Source organism: Mauremys mutica, chromosome 15 (assembly GCF_020497125.1).
Source record: "Mauremys mutica isolate MM-2020 ecotype Southern chromosome 15, ASM2049712v1, whole genome shotgun sequence".
NCBI classification, from domain to species: Eukaryota; Metazoa; Chordata; order Testudines; family Geoemydidae; genus Mauremys; species Mauremys mutica.
In genome coordinates this window covers 17,006,110-17,024,578 of record NC_059086.1, presented here as the reverse complement: position 1 = coordinate 17,024,578, position 18,469 = coordinate 17,006,110, and positions in this window count along the sequence as shown.

Below are 18,469 nucleotides of genomic sequence, written 5' to 3'. Positions count from 1 at the left end.
GCTGGGCAGGGCTGAGCTGGGATCCATTCACCCGGTTATCACTGTCCTTGATCTCGTACCCGCAGGAGTAATTCCCAGAGCTGTTCATGGACACCACATGGACATAATCATAGGTGATCTTATCCTCCAAGCCCCTCTGGGACGAAACCTCCTCCCCGTCCTTACAGAAGACGACGCGGGTGGCCAGGAGCTGGGAGAACACGGAGCACTGGACCAGCACGGAGTCCCCCTGTTGGGCGGACGTCTGGTTCAGGTAGAGGGTAGGGGCAGGAAGAGCGCCTGGGAAGGGGAATGGGTCAGAGCTGTCAGGGGGCTGTCAGTGGTGCCCATTTCAGGGAAAAGGAAGCCCCTGGCCAAAGGAAGTTTGTTGCCGTGGAAGAGTTCTCAGCGGCTAGGTGGTTCCTGAGCTGCGGAGGAGTTATGGGATAGCCCCCGGGGAGCCTGGGATGTTCCAGGTGGGAGTCTGGAGAGTTTGGTCTCTCTTCCCACAATCCCCCTGAGCTCCGTGAGGTCACTGTGCAATCACCCACAATTCTGGGAAGGCGCGGCTGCAAACAGAACTGAGTGCAGGAGTTGGGTAACAGGGACCATGCTGAGTGGGGTGTGAACGCCGTATGGGATCAATGGACATGAGCAGCGATGGCCGGGATAGCCCATGTGCATGGAGCACAGTGCGGGAAGCTCCATAGCACTGACACCTCTCCATAGGGCTGGGCAGGAGGAGCTCTGCCTGATCAAGGGCTGCGGGGTCTGCACAACGTCTCCGGAGCAGCCTCTTATTTCAGAACCGCTGGGTACTGTGGGGATAATGTGAGATCTGAGACTGTCAGCTCTTCGGGGGCTGGGAATGGGGGTGCAGCACCTGGCACAATGGGGTCCTGATCCTTCAGATGGGCGCCTGGAGGCCACAGTAATAATAATAATTAATAATCTGTAATTAGAAGCCTTTTCTGTCAATAGAAACCCCTCTGGCATGATAGATAGATAGATAGATAGATAGATAGATAGATAGATAGATAGATAGATAGATGGGTAAGTGTTTCTGGGGATGGACAGACAGACAGAGGGACTCACCAGGAGCTGAGCAGATCTCCTGGCTGCTGGGACTCAGCACTGGGAACAGAAAGGAAATGTGTGGTTAGTGCTGGAGATAAAATCTCCCCCTTGTTGAGGTCCCTCTTGAGGGACAAAAACCGCCTTAATAGACAGGAAAAAATTGCTGATTTGTGTGTTGCTGAAGAAGCAAACCCGGCAGGCTGTTAGATCTGGGGCAGGGCAGATTCCTCGAGCACACAGACCTTGGCTGAGCTGGGACCGCCTTTCCCTTCAGCTCTCTAGAGCAGGGGTCAGCAACCTTTCAGAAGTGCTGTGCCGAGTTTCCATTTATTCACTCTAGTTTAAGGTTTCGCGTGCCAGTAATACATTTTAACGTTTTAGAAGGTCTCTTTCTATAAGTCTATAATATATACCTAAACTATTGTTGTATGTAACATAAATAAGGCTTTTAAAATGTTTAAGAAGCTTCATTTAAAATTAAATTAAAATGCAGAGCCTTCTGGACAGTGGTCAGGACCCGGGCAGTGTGAGTGCCACTGAAAATTAGCTCGCGTGCCATGTTCGGCACCCGTGCAATAGGTTGCCTACCCCTGCTCTAGAAGGTCAGATCCTCCACTGTTGTAAAGCGACATTGACTCCAGTGGAGCTACAGTGATTTACACCAGCTGGGGATCTGGCCCAGTACCCAGGGGCGGCTCCAGACCCCAGCACGCCAAGCACGTGCTTGGGGCGGCATGCCACGGGGTGCGCTCTGCCGGTCGCCGGGAGGGCGGCAGGCGGCTCCGGTGGACCTCCCGCAGGCGTGCCTGCGGAGGGTCCGCTGGTCCCACGTGGCTTCGGTGTGGAGCCTGCGGGAGGTCCACCGGAGCCGCGGGACCGACAACCAGCAGAGCGCCTCCCGCGGCATGCCACCCTGCTTGGGGCGGCGAAATGTCTAGAGCCCCCCTGCCAGTAGCTGTTATACTCAGTGCTTCTACTGGTTCCCATTTCTCTCCCACAAAAGAGGATTTGCCGACAGTCTGGGCCAGGGGCTGCTCTCGGGGAAAATAATTCAGAGGTTTCCTCAGAAGGATTGGGATGACACTCCCTTTCTACAGGGAATAGAGTTGTACAGGAAGTTTTTCCTTACCAGGGGACAATATACTGAACTACCTTTTCAGGTTCCCAAATATAATTCTGCACATTAGCACTGACTTCCCACATACTCACCAGGAAGCAAGAGGCACAGAGACAGGAGCATCAGAGTGGTGGGGAGAACTGATCAAGATGGAAACAGCTCAGCAGCGTCTTCTTCTGATGGGGTCAGCAGGACACAATCCACAGTCACGCCCAGATCACACCTGCCCCCTCTGCCCCATCCAACTTAAGGAGAAGGGAAGCGCCGGTGTCTCTCTGCATAGATCTTGCCCCCTCTGCTCCCCTGGGCTGGATACTCCAGCCAGCACCTCTCCCTGCTCCCAGGCCCCCTGCAGTCTGTAGGGCTCAGGCAGCAGAGATGTCACAGCCTCTGTTTGACCTGCTCTGTCCCCTCCTCAGGTCTGATATTCATCACTGCTCCCTGTTTCCTGCTTTACACCATCTCCGTTCCCCACCCCGGCCACAGCGTCTCTATTTAGGGCTGGAGGATTGAGAACCGAGGGGGCCTGGTTTACTTGCTTGAGTCTAAACATATCATTGAGGAAATGTCTCGTGTCCCGTCTCACTGCTTGGGGACCGAGACAGCCCCCTGGCTGAAAGCACAGCTGGGCCAGAGTGAAAGATCACTGGGTGATTGGGGGCCTGGGATGTTGGATGAGCCTGAACCTTTTGCCTCCACCCTGGTCTCCAGTTCCTGGTGAGAGGGACCCAGCTCCGCCAGGGGGAAATTCACTCTCTGGGCTTGAGAGATATAAATGGGGTCTGAGCCTTGTGTGGGACTCACTGCACAGTGGTGATTTTACCCCCAGAGAACACCTACCACGGGTCTGCACTGGTTTCCCTACATGCTTAGTCTCTACCTGCCCCATCCTCCACATCCAGCTCCAGCCACTTCTGCCCGTCCAGCCCTAACTGCTCCCTCCACCCATTCTGGGCTGCTGAGGGGTCTGCTGTCCCTGCTGAGAGGTCACTGCCAGATGGGGAAGAACACAAGGCAGTTGAGAAAGAGCATCCAGAAGTGATCTCTGAGCAGGTGGGAGCTGGAATCAGTGTGACTTAGGCTATGTCTACATTACGCAACTTTTAGTGACACAGCTGTGCCGCTACAGCCGTGCTGCTAAAAGGCGCGCAGTGTCGCCACCGTTTATCAGCTCTCCTGCCAACAAAAAGCTTCCACCCCCAACGAGCAGCGCGTGTCTTTGCCAAAATGTTGTTTTTTGGGGAGGGAGGGTTGGAGGGGTTGTCGCCACCAATATTTTGTCTTCAGGGGGTGTTTTTAACACCTCTAAACAACAAAAGTTTTGTCTTTCTCTTGCCAGTGTAAGCAAGAGGGGAAAGGGCCAAAGAAACGTGAGTAAGAAAGAAACTCTTGTGAATAGATCTTAACACCTCTGTGGGAAGCCAAGCAGCAGAGGGCATCAAGGGAAATCAGTCAGGATGACAAGTTTTGCAGAGCAACTTATCACAGTAATTGATGCAGAAGTGGATTGTCCTGGGATGGTGGCTGGGCACATTTCACCCCTGGGATGGAGTCAGCTCTGCAGAGCAGCTGGACAGGGGATGTTTGGGGGAGCTCAGCTGTTCAGGTGAGGGTCAGAGGACCACAGTATGAAACTCCCTGTTGGAAGCTGTGCCCAGAAGATGATGGAGTGAAAAAGGGTAAATACGTTTGGCAGTATTTTTAAAATAATTCTTTCAAAACCATTTGTGAAGAATTTTTTTTCACATTTCCCCCATTTCCCCCACCCCTTCTTGGTGCCAAAATGGAAAAAATGGAGGGAGGGGAAATCCAAAAGCTGAAACTATAAGCAAATTTCTCTGCAAACATTTTTTTTAAATGTACATTTTCATTTTTTTTAAGTTTTCAGTTTTGTTTTTACAAAACTCCAAAAACGGTTTTAATTTTGTCTTTGAAAAAATGGAAACTTTGGAAATAATGACAATGTTTGACAAAAACTCTCACTTTGGAAACAATCTGTCCTTTTTATCTCACAGCATTTTGGTAGCTCAGCCCAGAGTGATCCCCAGGGCTGTGGGTCAGGCTCAGCTGCTGGCACCCTTGGGTGGCAGCCGGGCCCTGCTTGTAGCTCAGACAATGCTGCCCAGAAAGGGCCTGATCCAAAGCCTCTTGGTGTCAATGGAAAGACTCCCCTGACCTCAGTGGCCTGAGGATCAGGCCCCTGTGTAAGAGGGTCGGTTCTCTTGTGACAGAGAAATGGCTCCGGAGCTTTCACTGCGAGAGACTCCAACCCAGCCTGGCCACAGGAACAGGAACAGGGAAAGTCTCCACCGTGGGAGGGTGAAGAGGAGGTTGATGACAGGATCATGAACAGCGCATAATAGGATGTGAAGAAGGGAAATTCACCCCATCCCCCAGCCAGAGCTGCAAGTGCAGCTGAGAGGTGAAGCAAGTCCACCTACAGAGTGAGTTCCCCCTATTGCACAGACCCTGCAGCTGCCTCACTGCACAGACCCTGAAAAGAGCAGAGAGACGGCTCCACACAGGGAAGAAATGACCAGGGCTCCTCTCTCCACTAGTGCTTTAACAGAGACTTGAATGAGTCAGTTTTACAGAGCCGACAATGGAGAGATTGATAGATAGATTTATATATAGACAGATGGCTCTGTATGGCGATAGAGAGAGGGAGATTGTCAGAGGATATATATAGGGATAGATAATATAATATTGTTTTTAAATACCGTGCTTAGCTGATCATATCGTTATCCACAGAGACCAAGACTTTCAAAAACAATTAGTGATTTTGGGGGTCCCATTTAAGCCACCTTAAAGGGGCTGATTTCCAGTATGTGGGGGCTCAGTGCAGCTTGTCTGTTATCCCTTAAGGTGTCTCACGCTGGGTTCCCAAAATCACTGGCCTTTTAGGAAGATTTGGCCAGAAATGTTCATGCTACTTACGCATGTGCCGAATCTGTGTGTGAGACCAGCTGTAGGGGTGTGAGGGGCTGCATCCCCATGGCCTAGTCTATCCTTGTCCCTCGGGCAGACTGCAGTCAAGGGTGATCAGTACCAGTTGCTATGGGGATTTTGTGATACAGCTCCTCTGGCACAACCACACTGTGCGGACGCTGAGTGGCCAGTCCAGTTCTCAGCTGCCCCAACCTTTCCGGCAGGGTGAACATTGATCATTTCCTGCTGAAGCAATAGAGGCAGCTGTGTGAAAGCTGTGGGCACCCTGACGTACCCAAAGCAGATGGACTCGACCCAGCACCTTCCCATGAAACAGCTGTCAAAGTTAGACTCAGGACTCACAGTCTATCAGACCACTCTGTTTTATTAGCACAGCGCTCTGCTAATAACACCCAGATAATGTGAGCACCATGCAAGACACAAACTATCTTATTTATACAGATAAAAGGGCGAGCACTTAACAAGATAACAAAAGAAGCAGAATCTGATAAGTTTACCTGGGCTAGACATGCATATCTTATTTTCTTACTAACTATTACCAATTTTCTGTTAATGTTTCGCCATTAGCACCCTTGTTTATGCCTAATCATAGAATCATAGAATCTCAGGGTTGGAAGGGACCCCAGGAGGTCATCTAGTCCAACCCCCTGATCAAAGCAGGACCAAAGCCAACTAAATCATCCCAGCCAGGGCTTTGTCAAGCCTGACCTTAAAAACCTCTAAGGAAGGAGATTCCACCACCTCCCTAGGTAACCCATTCCAGTGCTTCACCACCCTCCTAGTGAAAAAGTTTTTCCTAATGTCCAACCTAAACCTCCCCCTCTGCAACTTGAGACCATTACTCCTTGTTCTGTCATCTTCTACCACTGACAACAGTCTAGATCCATCCTCCTTGGAACCCCCTTTCAGGTAGTTGAAAGCAGCTATCAAATCCCCCCTCATTCTTCTCTTCTGCAGACTAAACAATCCCAGTTCCCACAGCCTCTCCTCATAAGTCATGTGCTCCAGCCCCCTAATCATTTTTGTTGCCCTCCGCTGGACTCTCTCCAATTTATCCACATCCTTCTTGTAGTGTGGGGCCCAAAACTGGACACAGTACTCCAAATGAGGCCTCACCAGTGCTGAGTAGAGGGGAATGATCACATCCCTCAATCTGCTGGAAATGCCCCTACTTATACAACCCAAAATGCCATTAGCCTTCTTGGCAACAAGGGCACACTGTTGACTCATATTCAGCTTTTCGTCCACCGTAACCCCTAGGTCCTTTTCCGCAGAACTGCTGACCAGCCATTCAGTCCCTAGTCTATAGCAGTGCATGGGATTCTTTCGTCCTAAATGCAGGACTCTGCACTTGTCCTTGTTGAACCTCATCATATTTCTTTTGGCCCAATCCTCTAATTTGTCTAGGTCCCTCTGTATCCTATCCCTAACCTCCAGCATATCAACCACTCCTCCCAGTTCAGTGTCATCTGCAAACTTGCTGAGGGTGCAGTCCACACCATCCTCCAGATCGTTAATGAAGATATTGAACAAAACTGGCCCCAGCACCGACCCTTGGGGCACTCCACTTGATACCGGCTGCCAACTAGACATGGAACCATTGATCACTACCCGTTGAGCACGACCATCTAGCCAGTTTTCTATCCACCTTACCGTCCATTCAACCAGCCCATACTTCTTTAACTCGCTGGCAAGAATACTGTGGGAGACTGTATCAAAAGCTTTGCTAAAGTCCAGAAATGGCACATCCACTGCTTTCCCCTCATCCACAGAGCCAGTTATCTCATCATAGAAGGCAATTAGATTAGTCAGGCATAAGAACATAAGAACATAAGAAAGGCCGTACCGGGTCAGACCAAAGGTCCATCTAGCCCAGTATCTGTCTACTGACAGTGGCCAATGCCAGGTGCCCCAGAGGGAGTGAACCTAACAGGCAATGATCAAGTGATCTCTCTCCTGCCATCCATCTCCATCCTCTGACGAATAGAGTCATGACTTGCCCTTGGTGAATCCATGCTGACTGTTCCTGATCACTTTCCCCTCCTTTAAGTGGTTCAGAATTGATTCCTTGAGGACCTGTTCCATGATTTTTCCAGGGACTGAGGTGAGACTGACTGGCCTGTAGTTCCCTAGATCTTCCTTCTTCACTTTTTTAAAGATGTTTCTTTTCCCGGCACCTGTATTCTAACATTTCTTATTTCTGCTTAAAGGTACACACAACATTTCTTTAATCCCTTTTTATTTTTACAATATAATTCATTTTACTTTCACAGTCCCTCCTTTTGGTCAAGCTTTCGCCATGACCAACATTTTACTGGGTTTCACATATTAACTGTTCTTTATCTCTTTGTTCATCAGCGATATTCAAAATTATCATATTAGCACTCTGTTTTGGGGCAGTTACCTGGGTGGCATGCCTTACACGATTCTGGATACAACAGGAGACTGACTGAAAATATACAAAAATTATTAGGATTCCAAACAGGATAGTCAGAGCTCCCTGAAACAACCAGTTTCCTATGCCAGAGAAATTGAACAGGTTACTTAGCGACTTCCATAAAGAACTCGGCTCTTCATGAGGAAGATATGAGATTTGTTCTAAGTGGCTAGAGCGATCTATTACCTCATTGGTATCGTCAGGTATAAACACACAACATTGTTTTCCAATGAGTTCATGGGTCCCTCCTTTGGCCGCCAGCACTATGTCCAATGCCTGACGGTTTTGGAGGGCCACCTGTTGGATCGCCCCTGTTTCTTTGGCCAGGGCTCTTAAACTTTCTCCAGTTTTATTTGCCATTATTTTAACTACCGCTTGTAACCTCCGGAGCCTTTTTGCCTGGTGTATTACTCCCCCAAGTGGGATAAAGGAACTGCCAATAGCCTCTTTAGAATCTATGAATGAACCTGACAAAGGCTCTGATTCAAGAATAAGAATGTCCCTGTGAGAATTACAGCAGGAAAGCTAGAGCGGTTTAATTATACTGGTAAACGTCCCAGTATATAGCAAAGCCCTGACATAAACAGCTCTTCCCATCAATGCTCTCCCTCTCCTGGTAAATCCCCTGTCACTGGAGTATCTGAGCCCCTCACAATCATTAATGGGATTTATCCTCACCCACACCTTAGAGGAAGAGAAGCTCATTCTCATTTCACAGATGGGGAGACTGAGGCACAGAGAGAGACTAAGTGACTGAGCCCAGGGCACACAGGAGTCTGTAGCTGAGTCAGGGACTGAACTCAATCAGGGCTCTCGAGCACCAGTCCACTGCCCTTGCCACAAGCTCATCCTTCCTCCCTGCTGCCCCTACCCTGTCCAAAAGCCTGAGTGACAATGATCAATGTGGTACCTGTCTTGAGGGCCAATGACCCCAGGCCATTTTGCCCAAAGAGGGGAAGCGCCTTGAGACTGGGAAATGGGAAATGTCAGAGACACAAGCTAGGAACTCTTCTGTAGGGGATTTAATTGATTTCACAGAGCGTCACTGCCCCATTGCTTCTGGGCTAGATCCTGCCTCTCTCCCAATTGGCCCAAACCCCAGGGCAGGCAGGGCAGAATTAGACCCAACTCTCCAGCCCTGGTGGGAATATTAATGGAGCCAGACACTGCAGTATTAGAGAGCGACCGGCTTCTGCTCGGAAGAGGGAAGGGAGAGGGGAGTCAGTGACGGGAGCAGCAGTTCCTGCTCAGCGACTCTCTGCAAACACAGTCCAGCTGCTCTCTGCAGCGAGGGAACCACAGAATAAGCTGACAGCGCCCTGATCATCTGCAGAGTCTTCTGTGCAGACACCTCTTCCCCCGACCAGCAGTGAGCTCTCCCTAGGCCTGACCCTGACCTAGCAGCCCAGTGGGGCGGGAGTGTATCACACACTGTGACCACTCACAGTGCTATTTTTGTCCTCACACATTAACCTGTCTCATTCTCTCTCTCTCGCTCCATTTAGTCTGTTCTCATGAGGTTTCCAGGACAGTTTATTTTCATAGTCGTACATTTAAAGACCAGAAGGGACCAATGGGACCGTCTAGTCAGAACGTCTGCACAGCCCAGGCCAGAGAGCCTCCCCCAGGGATCCCTGCATTGAGCTGCTAACTTCTGGCTGAGCTAGAGCCTGTCTGGTAGAAAGACACGTTCCATCTCAGTTTAAAGACTCCAAACCGGCTCCCATTTCTAAACACTAAGGTGACTGTGGCTGATCAGTGCAAGAGAGGACCCGGGGGAAGGGAGATGCTGGACTGGGACAGAGCAACTGGAGATGGGACATGAGGTTTAGCTCCAGCTGTGGGTCCTAATCTGACCTTCCCCAGAGTTTGGGGGTGTGGATTCGGGGTCAGGCAAAAATCTGTCAGGGACAGTGCTTGGTCCCATTGTGAAGTTTGACTCAACTCAATGAACCTTTTCAGGTCCCTTCCAGTCCTACACTTTTTATTTTTTTTAAGGTCAGTCTTGACAAAGCCCTGGCTGGGATGATTTAGTTGGGAATTGGTCCTGCTTTGAGCAGGGGGTTGGACTGGATGATCTCCCGAGGTCCCTTCCAACCCTGAGATTCTATGATCCTATGGTATCATTAGTGTCACTCTGGCAGGAGTCAGTAGGTGGCGCTGTTACACAAAGTTTTACACAATCTTTTCCTTGTCCTGTGAGCAGTGCACACCGCCTTTGCAGCCATACTGTGTAGGGGTTGGTTTGCTGTTGCAGATACTTTGGGGGGAGCTGGAGCAAACAGCCAGATTTGGGCTCTGCTAAGGTCTGTTCCTGGAGCTCAGTTACTGTCTGGGAACTGGACACTGGTGCTGGGCTGAGATTCCTGAATGAGGGGTTTGCCTGCATGCTGTTTGTGACACCTCTGTTCCAGGACTGGAGCACAGAGAGTAAATAACTGATTACACAGAGAGCCCAGGTATGATGATGTGTCTGGTGCCTCCTGCCAGAACAAAAACAGTGAGTGAAGTGGGAGGAAATAATTCACTTACCCATCAGAAGGGTTTGGGATTCCCCCTTTGAAAGAGCTGTTTTCCTGCCCTGCAAAGACGTTGCCCAGCTCTGAAATGCTGATTAAAGCCTGGGAGAGCTGCAGGGAGAGAGAGAGAGCGCTATATTGGATGAGCCCGTCACCCTGTTGCATCATCATGTGTTTCCTCTACATCCATTGTCCTGGGTATCGCATTCAGACTGGGGGTTGCTCAGCCTAGGACTCACCTTTCCTCAAATAAAGTCCCCTAAATAAAGAAACGCTTCGGAATCATTTACCTAGCGGGAGGGGGGAACCGCTGATACCACCACTGCTACTACCCAGGCAATAAATACATAAGAGACCAGAGCCAGACCACAGTCCCACTCCTGGCCCATAAAGAGGATGAGGATCAATTGTTCTCCATGTCCACGGAAGGTAGGACAGGAAGTAATGAGCTTATCTGCAGAATGGAAGATTTAGGTTAGATATTGGGGGAAACTTTCTAGTGATAACGGTCGTTAATCAGTGGAACAGCTTCCAAGGCTGGTTGTGGAATCCCTATCTTCAGAGGCTATTAAGACCAGATTGGACAAACCTCTGTCAGGGATGGACTTGGTCTACTTGGTCCTGCCTCAGGGCTTAATGGACTTAATGGCATTTTGAGGTCCCTTCCAGTGAGACCTTTCTATGCTGTCCCTTTCCCCTACCTGCCTGGGCTGGGCCATCTGAGCTGAGAGGGGGAAAATGGGGGGTGGAACGTTCCCTGTGACAAATTTAGAACAAAGACGTCATGTGAGAAATTTTTCATTTCAGATTTTGAAAATTGATGAATTTCAGTGTTTGAATTTTCAGGGGGTTGTTATTTAATTGTCTGTTCACCCCTCTTTTCTGTGATGCTGACTGGCTGGACAGCACTGAGATGGGATACAGACACACACACGCTGACACACACACACACACCTTGATGCAGAGGCGCTGGGCAGGACTGAGCTGGGATCTGGTCACCTGGTTCTTGCTGTCCTTGATCTTGTACCCACAGGAATAATTTCCTGAGCTGCCCCTGGACACCACATGGTCAAAGTTGTAGGCAAGCTTCCCCAATAAGCTCCTCTGGGACAAAACCTCCTCCCCTTCCTGACAGGAGAACACAGAGCACTGGAGTCACATGGAGTCCCCTGGCTGGGCTGACGTCAGTCTCAGGTAGAAGGTGGGGGCAGGGAGAGCACCTGGGGAGGGGAATGGGTGAGAACTGTCAGTGGGGCATTGGGTGGTGCCCAGTGTTGTTGATGGGGCAGTAGATAAACAGCGAGTGGGTCTGTGACACATCTGGGATGGAGGCTCTGATTCCAGCCCAGCTGGGCTTCCATTGTCTGGTGCCACGCACTGTCCTAGAACCAGCGGCTCTGGCACAGGCACCCAGCTGGGGCAGTATGGCCGGGAGAGAGGCGACCCCTCAGCGAGGGTGGCCACTGGGGCTGTCTAGGTCACAGCCATCAATGGGACAGGATGAAAATGGCAGGTGCAAATATGCCACCTCTTGGATGGACCATGGGAAGGTAAATCCACCAATGAGGCCTCCCTACCGACACCCCAATGTGGGTTCTGTCCAGTGGACGCTTGGGTTGGACTAATCCCGTCTTTCTGTCCTGCTTTTGCAATTTCCCCCCCAATGTTCATTCATCCAGATTCTCATGATGCTGCCTGAACTTCTCACTCACCTTCTTTGGCTGAACCCACCACAAGGGACATTTGGAGGCTCCGTTATCACAGATGCCCCCTGGGGTGGGGAGATTTGGGGGCAGGGGAGAAGGAAGCTCTGGGGTTTTGTGCAATAGAAATAGAGGCAGGGGGAGGTCTAGGGAGAAAGGGGGAGATAAAAGGGGCTGGGGAACCCCGCTGCAGAGAGAGGAGGGGGAGAGACACCTGAGGGGCAGTAAGTGCCGTTATTCCAGGGCCAGATGCAGTGTCCCCACACGCTGGGGGCAGGGTGTTACCCGCACAAAATTCTCTGTTACTCACACTCTAGGGGCACCCGATTCCTAGGGCTCAGGGCGTAATTTTTTGTGTGTTTGCAGGCCCTTTTACCAGTGAAAGAGCTTTACACAGTAATATCCTTATTGTCTATTTATTCACAATCATGAAAAACAGACTGCACACGCTAAGCATAGAACAATGCTCGCCACTCCCAATAAGACAAATTAACTTTTCTTGATGGTCAGTCAGGATCAGATCCATCTGGGGGACTCCCGTTTTTGCACGGTGTCATTGGCAAAGTATGGAGGTCTGGCAGCTCTGATCTTGGCACTGGTCCTGGAGCTGGTTCCCTTTGAACCCTAGTTTATATAGTGAAACTTGAGTCCTGCTTAGCTGTACCTGACCCAATCATTATACTAAAATTTACTAACCAATCCTAACAAAATTCTCTAACCAATCCTACCCCACCACCTTAATTAATTTACACCTAGCAAAATTAATTATGTAACAAACAAAAATAGTCGAAGAACCAGACAGAGTTCATCCAGACAAACAATAGGGAAGTGAGGACCATAATGACAGAACAATAAAGAAATGAAGAGTTCACAACCACAGCGACTGATAAGTGATTTCTTGCCAGACAGGATGCTATCAAAGTAAGTTTTCTTTAACTGTCTTAAGATCTGTTTCTTTATCTGGTGATAGTGGGGGGCCATTAGGACGGGGTCCCCTTCATAACAGCCTGATATTAGATTGTTTTAATATAATTTAAAGTGAGGATGTGACTTCCTGCTACTCAGCTAATGGCTGCTGCTCTGCTGCTCTTTTAATCTGGCTGCAGATGAAGGCCTTAGGCTACAGGCCAAAAAAAAAAATGGCTACAGGACAAGGCCTTATCCTTACAGTGGGCTCTCTCAGGGCGCTGGGATTCTGCAGGATGGGGGGCCCAGCTTGGGGCTGGGCGCTGAGCCCTGGTGGTACTGGGGGATTTAACTACCCAGCTGCCCGCTGGGAAAATGCTAGGATGGGTGACCAAGTGTCCAATTTTTGACCGGAACACCTGGTCGAAAAGGGATCCTGGCAGCTCCACTCAGCACCACTGACGGCCCATTGACTGTCGGGTTGGCAGCGCTGCACAGTGGAGCTGGCTGGCTCCCTGCTAGCCTCTGCACCACATGGCTCCTGGGAAGCAGCCAGCATGTCCCCCCTCCAGCTCCTACATGTAGGGCCAGCAGGAACCGTGGCCAATGGGAGCTGCGGGGCAGCACCTGTGGACAGGGCAGCACGCAGACCCGCCTGGCTGTGCCTCCACTTAGGAGCCGTAGAGAGGACATGCTGCTGCTTCTGGGAGCAGTTTGAGTTAAGCACCACCTGGAGCCTACACCCCTGACCCGCTTCCAGGCCCCAACCCTCTGCCCCAGCCCTAGCCCTGATTCCCTCCCCCCGGCCTTCAAACTCATCAGTGAAGCCCGGGGCAGAGACCCAATTGGGCCAGAGAGTAAGACCCCGGAGCCTTCCAGGGACTGCTCTGTGGGGACCCCAGCACGCCCAGGACAGGGGCTGGTGCTGTGGGGCCAGGGATCAGGGGTTTGATATTGGGGTGCCGCTGTCAGATCAGGAGTGGTGGTGGGGGGGTTCTCTGAGGCAGGGGTGTTTTGGGGACAGGGGTGTTTTGTGCCAGCGTCTCAGCTCCCCGAGGGGAATTGGCTCATCCCCTGGGGAGATTCTCTTCTCTGCATGGCCAGATCCAGGCTCCTGGGGGCACAGAGAGATGGTGAGTTAGAGGAGCTTGTGTCGCCCTGAGACCAGCCCTGTGGAGCCAGGGGCACAGAAGTGGGGGTCACCTCACTTAGAGCGCCCCTTTCAGGTGGCTGTAATAGTCCTCAGCCAGGATCAGCCCCAGGATGAGCAGGACCATGGCGCCCAGTCCCAGGCGGGCTATGTTGGCATGGGTGAAATCTGGGCACCCTGGGGGGGCTGCTGTGGGGGAAGAGGAGAGTCACTCGGTGGCTCATACGGGGAGATCAGCAGCTGGTGCTGCCCCAGAAGTGGAGCCCCCAATCTCCCTGTCCAGCGCATCCAGCCCAGACCCCCTCTGGGGGTCTCCCAAGCACTGCGGCTCTGGGGCCTCGCTGGGGTCAGACCCATTGCAGAGGCTGTGTCCTACTGCCCGGGCGGGGGGGGGGCTGAGCCTCAGCTTCCCCAGCAAAGGGGGCTCCCAGGCAGGGGCGGCTCTAGAAATCAGGCTGCCCCAAGCAGTGCGGTGCGCTGCGCCGCCCTTCCCCGGTCCCGCGGCGGGTCCCCTCTTCCCGCGGCGGGTCCCCTCTTCCCGCGACTCCGGTTGAGCTCCCGCAGGCATGCCTGCGGCAGGTCCACCGGAGTCCGGGACGAGCGGACCTGCCGCAGGCATGACTGCAGCGGGTGCCGTGCTCTCGTGGCTCCGGTTGACCCGCCGCAGTCATGCCTGCGGGAGCTCAACCGGAGCCGCGGGAAGAGGGGACCCGCTGCAGGCATGCCTGCGGGAGCTCAACCGGAACCAAATGCCGCCCCCCGGGAAAGGGCCGCCCCACGCGCCTGCTTGGCGCGCTGGGGTCTAGAGCCGCCCCTGCTCCCAGGTGGATGAACTGATCCGTGAGCAACTCCACACCCCAGGACTGGGGCAGGGGATTGGGACCATCTGAGCTGCAGGGTCCCAGTCCCCACCCCTGAACAGTTCCCTGTCCCCACAGGACCCCTCTGTCCACCCCCACAAGTACCTCTGCCCCAGCCTGTCTGCTGAGCAGTGAGCCCATCCCTGGGGTATCTCGGCTCCTGCTAAACACAGCCAGGCAGTGTGCACTGGGGGAGGCTGGTATGTCACCCGCTGCCCCCCACACCTCCACGGTACCCAGGGACCAGCCAGAGACACCAGAACATATATGGGGCATTTCGGGGTCCCCTGAGACCCCAGTGGGGGGAGGGGAAGCAAGAGCAGGGATGTGGATAATGGTGGCTTGCAGGGGACATCATGCGGACTAGGAAGGGGCTTATTGCCCCAAACCACCTGCACCCAGCAGGGCCCAGCTCCCCCAGATCCTGCCTCACCTCTGGGATCCCCCCACACTTCCAGGCATCGACATGCAGGGCCACGGAAATCAGGGGACTTTGGGATCTGGCAATGGGGGAGGGGCCATTGGGGTTATTTCTCCATCCCCCCCATGTCAAAGAGCCCCTCCCCACAGTGTCTTGGTCTGACCCACTGAGATTCACTGCCCCCATCCCAGCCCCAGTCCCCGGGCACCGCGGGCCTGTTTCCAGGGCTGGTTCAATGGAGATTTCCCCTCCACCCCAGCCCCAGTACGTGGCCCTGTGCTGCTCAGGCGGGTGGGAGTTGGCATCGCTCCAGGCTGGGTCTCGTCCATTTCCCCTGTGGGAATAGAACCAGTGTCTATCAGGGTGGCGGAATGGGCTAAAACAGTGACTCAGCGATCGCCCCCCTCCCCGACTCAGCATCGATCAGCACTGTCATTCCCGGAGTGGGGGTGGATTTTAGTGGCTGAGGAGTGGGGATCCTTTCCCTCGCTGGGTTGGTGTGATGCTCTGTACCTCGGGGGAACACCCTACGCTTCCATGTTCATCCTTATAAAATGATTGTGTGGTATCCAATGCGGAGTTTGTCATGTCGGGTGTCTTTGGAAAGCTTATGATGCACTGAGAATTGCTGTTACAGTAAGGTTACAGTAAGGTTATAGGTTATAATTTCATGTATGCAGTTATGAGGCTCAAAATGTATCTGCGCGGCTTAAAATAAGTCCAGGCAAAAACTCTCTAAGAGCAGAGAAACAGTTCACACCTCATCAGGGCATGTATGGGACAAACCCAGCCCAGCCTCACAGGAACAAAGGATGTTGGCCTAGACAGCAACAAAAGAATCTGTTGAACTCACAAAGGAATCACCCCCCTACCTTCGGACTTGCATCCGAAGAAGTGGGTATTCACCCACGAAAGCTCATGCTGCAAAACATCTGTTAGTCTATAAGGTGCCACAGGATTCTTTGCTCCCCCTACCTTTGGTCAGTTTGGGACTGAGATGAGGTAATGCTCACCTGACTCTGAAGTGGGGGCAAAGCCAAGAGGGAAGAAAGAACATGATAAAAAAGGAGAGACATTTGCCAGACTCTTCCTCTGTCTTCCACCTACACCACCACCAAGTGACTGAAGCACTGATCAAAGAGGAGAGCCTGGCTGAAGAGCAATCAGCCAGCCAGCGGTGAGAAGCATCTAAGTTTGTAAGGGCACTGAAAGTGTTAAGATCCACTTAGAATGCGTTTTGCTTTTATTTCATTTGAACAAATCCGACTTGTTGTGCTTTGACTCATAATCACTTATTTTTTTTGATGGTTAATAAATCTGTTTGTTTGTTCTACCTGAAGCAGTGTGTTTGGTTTGAAGCGTGTCAGAGACTCCCCTTGGGATAACAAGCCTGGTACATATCAATTTCTTTGTCAAATTGACAAACTCATATAAGCTTGCAGTGTCCAGCGAGCATAACTGGGCACTGCAAGATGGAGGTTCCTAAGTTTGTGTCTGCAACTGGAAATATTGGCTAGTGTGATTCAGTTGCACAATCCAAGGAGCAGTTTACATGCCAGAGGCTGTGCATGAACAGCCCAGGAGTGGGGGTTCTCACAGCAGAGAAGGGTAAGGCTGGCTCCCAGAGTCAATGATTGGAGTGACCTAGCACATCACCGGTCCAGATAACACCAGAGGGGACGTCACAGCGGGTCGCTCACTCCCTCCTGTTTCTCTGTAGCCAAGGCAGGCCAGGAGGTGCCATTCACACCTGGAGTTACCGTGGAGCAAGTCTGGGCACAGCTGTTCCTATTTCGGAGGAGGATGCCCCTGTGTCTATAGAGTTAAAGCAGAGCTTGTCTGCCGAACGGGGCTGTATCTAAACAGGAGGCGCGAATTCTGACAGCCCAGACTTGCTCTGAGGTCACCAGCGGGGGTTGGGAAGCGGCTGACATGTCCATCCAGCTCCTAGGCATAGGGAACCACAGCCAGTGGGAGCTATGGAGATGGCGCTCTGGGCAGGGGCAGCATGCAGAACCCCCAGCCACACCTTTGTCTAGGTCTCGGAGGGACATACTGGCTGCTTCCCAGGAGCCACCTGAGGTCAGCGCTGCCTGGAGTCTGCACTCCGCACCCCCTCCCGCACCTACCCACCTTCCCCAGCCCAGAGCCCCTTCCCACACCCTGAATCCCTCATTTCTGGCCCCACCCTGGAGCCCCCACCTCCAGATGGAGCCCTCCTGCACCCCAATCCCCTGCCCCAGACTGATGAAAATGAGCAAGTGAGTGAGGGTGGGGGAGAGCGAGTGAAGGTGGGAGGGGGCTTTGGGAAATGGGTGCGGCGGGGAGTGGGACAAGGGTGTTTGGTTTTGTGCAATTAGAAAGTTGGCAACCCTAGGGCTGATGCTCTCCTGGGCTGTGTAAGAAGGGGAGCATGGAGGGGATTTCCCCCGGCATGCGGCCTTGGTGAGGCCGATATTGGATCCTGTGTCCAGATCTGGGGAGCCCAGTTCGAAAAGCTGTTGGAAAAGTGCAGCAGGTGCAGGGCAAAGCCAGAAAAATGTTGCGAGGGCTGGCGAAGAGGCCTCCCAGGAGAGGCCGGGGGAGCTCCATGTGTGGAGCTGGTCAGACAGCTGGGCTGGTCATGGTGTCCAAGCTTCTTCCTGGGGAGAAACCCCAGGTGCTGACGGACTCCTCAGTGCAGCAGAGACAGGCAGAACCAGACCCAAGGGCTGGACTCAGAGTCTAGGCAAACTCCAGTGAGAAAGGAGGCAGCAGTTTCTCCCTGTGCAGGGGATTAACCCCCAGCGCCAGCTCTCCAGGGAAGTGGGGGAGTCACAGCTGGGGGCCTTTCTGGGGGATTCTTTAATCAAACACGGGAGACTGGGCTCAGTGCAGGGGAGCTGGGGGAAGGTCTCCGCTCTGGGCTATCAGGGGGCCAGACTGGATGGGCTAATGGTCCCTCCTGGCCTTCAGCTCTGTGGAGCTATGACGGTGACCCCAGCCTGTACTGACTGCTAGCCCCGGCCCATCCCCAGCACCGAGCGCTGGCCCTGTGCTGGTTTGGGACAGTCCCACTCCCTCGAACATCACAATAGTGCAACCCTCTCTGCCATTAAAGGGGATACACCAACTCCCTGGGCCAGGGGCTGCTCTCGATCAGCGGGGCACAATCCCCAATGACACCCAGATCCCGTCTGCCCCCTCTGTCCTGTTCAACTTCAGGAGAAGGGAAGTTCTGGTGTCTCTCTGCTCCGATCTGCCCCCGTCTGCTCCCCAGGGATGGATACTCGAGCCAGGCCTTCTACCCCCCATTCTGGGCTCCTGAGGGTTCTGCTGTCCCTGCTGAGAGACGGGAACCAGGGCTGGATG